We start from the raw sequence: 3,183 nt of genomic DNA, 5'->3' as shown, positions 1-3,183 counted from the left end.
TTCTATTAAGTAATCCCAAGAAAAATTAGATACCAGTACATGAATAAAAATAAGATTATGAAAGTGGTACAGAAAATTAATGTTGTGCCTACTAGGCAGGATTTTAAATTCCTATACTAATGACAAAAGTATCGGCTGGTATTGGGCAGAAATTCAGATACTACTGATAATTAGGCACTAACCTAATATGTAGTCACCCAAGCTCCAAATTTAGACAGGGTCAGCATCTCATAGTAGAGTTTAGCACTGAACCCTTGATTGTATAAGCCAGAATTAAACTGCCTTCTGACATGATCTTCTGGAATGTTTCCTACTTTAGTAACCCCTTCTCAATTAAGAAGGGGCACTGGCCAGGGCCATACTACTCTGGCCAACCTTTGCATCAGGCGGGTAGGATGTTACAGGAGGAATCATGAATTCCCCCTGCTTGTGAGGCAACCAGGGTCATGGCGATTCTGCTCTGGTTTTCAACTTCAGTCAGTTGAGGGGACTGGCCCATTCACACTCAGCTAAGTTTTGACCAGTTTCCAGCTCATGCTGAAAGATATAAAAGACCATGGTTTGTTTTTCCATAGAAAACTACTTTACCAATAACCAGTGCTGCCCATGGCACACAATCTGCGAGATGTTATGTAAGAAACATTTAATATGCTGACCCTGAATTTTACATAAACTACTTCTTTCCTTATCACTATATTTACATTTTTAATGGACACAATTGAAGTACTCCTCAAGATTTTCTGTAGTAGAGCCTGTCACTCAGCCCTGATGTGAGATTGCTGGAATTTTTTTTATTGGCAAGTGGTTTCAAAAAGAAATTATTGATAACTTTCAATTTCTCTATAAACAGCAGAACATTTGAAAAAGTAGAGAAGTGACAAACTATTTGAGGACTAATTAAAAATTCCTAATTATATTTTTGTACATGTATTTAAGAAATATACACAAAAAAATACCTGTACAGTATAAAAATATACTATTCTAACAACAGCTCCTGTTAAAGAAGAAAACCTTGGTAATTACTGCATACTTGCCTATGGAATATATAACAAAGTGAAACAATGGCTGAAATGACTGCAATAATGTCATAGACAGTTGCAACTCTAAAGACCATATATTCTTTCCACTTGAGCGTGCTAGTTACCCAGATCTAACATGAAATCTTATAAATTCAAAAAATTTAATGATATGTGCAGTTAAATTAATCCCTCAATATCCTTGGCATGAAAGATGGTTAACTGCTCCAATGTAATAAGGTAAGATAGCAAAAAGATGTAGCATTAATAAAATTTAATACTGTACTAATTCATTCATGAACAAAGAACTTATCCATACATTATACCATTAAATAAGACATTATGTACACAAGAATGATTTACTGGAATTTACAGTCACTATAATACTTTACGTTATTTGTAAATTCACAGGCATGTATTAAAGGATATAAAAATACAAGAAGCAGTTCAGTAGCATTAAAGGGCTGGTCTTCATTAAAGATAAGTTATTTCATATTCATCATGGAGGGGAGAGAATAATGGCACCAAGTTGTAGACCAATTCAAAGATTTACCTTGTAACTCTAAAATGTAATTCATATTACAATTACAAACATTTCAGATTTGCTAACAATTCTGCTTTAAACATTTCAGGAGAAAGTACTGCCCACTGCAAAAGTATACTATCAAAAGTTTTACTTATTTATAATTATGGTTTTATTGTTAATACAGAATTGCTATTGTGGTGAAAGTTTTATGCTACCAATTATGTTTTTTGTGATTTTTTTTTCTATTTCTGTTTTGTATGATGTGGAAGTGAAGTGTTTATATTTAAAACATCTGGAGATGTTTCAATGGGCATTATGAATCGATTAAACAACCGAGTGCCAGAACTTCTCAAGATAAGCCAAGCTGACAACCATAGACAAGTTCTTATCTTTAGACACCCTTGACTTTAACCCAGTCATCAAAACAGCAGATGAGTAGGATGTGTGGAATTTCAACTTAAAGGTAATCGTTGAAGTATTCGATCTTGGTTCAAATTCAGACAAGCTAAAACTGCTACAGGAATGTGTCAAGCCACACTGCATCTTCAAGCTCAAAAATGCGATTGCTTACCAGGAAGCCATTGAAATACTAAAAGCCCAGTGAAACTGGAGAGCAAGGTTTATGCAAGGCACTGTTTGGCCATATAAAAGCAACAGGCAGGTGAAACACGACTAAGTTCATAGAGAAGCTGAAGAGCTCAGCTCAAGACTTCAAAGCTGCTGATGCTGGAGAAGTTGATGAGTTGGCCATCTGATAACCTTTCATAAAAATTAGGCATCCTATGCTGTACAACAAAGACTTCTAGAGAACTTTGAACTAGATGCATTCTTGGGATGGCTCAGTTACATTCTGCATACCGTATAGGGTCATCAGTAACTACAGTAACGGAATCAGATAGGTACTGCTGAGAAGGTCAAAAGAAGAGTGCATAGAACAGGATGAATTTCCAACTGTGGATGTGACAGTCAAATACTATGATATATTTCTTCTGTGGAGGGGCCTTTCACTCTGGGAAGTTTTGTAAGGGAAGGGCTGCAGTTTGTACCAAGTGTGGGAAGATTAGACATTGATGACTGATTTACAAAAAGTCTAGGCACTAAAGTAGCAGGCCAAAAATGATGTGTCAAACAGGAAGTCTCTTGGCCTTTACTCTTGAGACTATTGGTAAATGAGGCTCCTGTTGGTCCAGTCTAAAGACGACATGTATGGTGTTCAGCTTCATGACACGAAAGAACTTTGTTCACATGCACTGCTAGGCCACAACTTTCTGAAGGAACACACATCAGTCCCAAATTTGGGGAAGCTAATCTCTCCTAGAGTGCTGCTGTTTACTAATTGGCTACTATGGATTCACCAATTTTGTTTTGAAACCTACTGCCTGCGTATGGGGCTATCATTGTACCTCACTAAAGCCCATGTAAACTTAAAGCAGTGGATTACTTTTAAAACAGTTAGATGGAGTTAAGTCACTAAGTATAGCTATTTCAGCTCTGTTATTTCAAGTCTGCTCTTGCCATCAGATACCTCTTAAGATTTTGAGGAGGGCAGATGAATACACAAATTGTTTTGAAGAGGTGCTGCACGAATTTCATTTCACCCTGGTATGAGACGAGTGTGGCACTTCCAGAACCTCCCACTTT

The 3,183-nt window shown here is 36.6% G+C and overlaps 1 protein-coding gene across 1 annotated transcript in view; it reads right to left on the bottom strand.

Moving 5' to 3' along the window:
- Positions 1–911: 911 nt before the first annotated feature.
- The window catches only part of LOC135218206 (DNA primase small subunit-like), a 34,827-nt gene continuing 32,555 nt past the window's right edge, over positions 912–3,183 (bottom strand). Inside the window, exon 8 of the mRNA XM_064254358.1 lies at positions 912–3,173. The gene's annotated coding sequence lies outside the window, so the exon portion shown is untranslated. The remainder of the gene's footprint in view (positions 3,174–3,183) is intronic.

Source organism: Macrobrachium nipponense, chromosome 9 (assembly GCF_015104395.2).
Source record: "Macrobrachium nipponense isolate FS-2020 chromosome 9, ASM1510439v2, whole genome shotgun sequence".
NCBI classification, from domain to species: domain Eukaryota; kingdom Metazoa; phylum Arthropoda; class Malacostraca; order Decapoda; family Palaemonidae; genus Macrobrachium; species Macrobrachium nipponense.
Note: the sequence above shows the minus strand (reverse complement) of the source record. Positions and strands in the feature narration are given on the sequence as shown.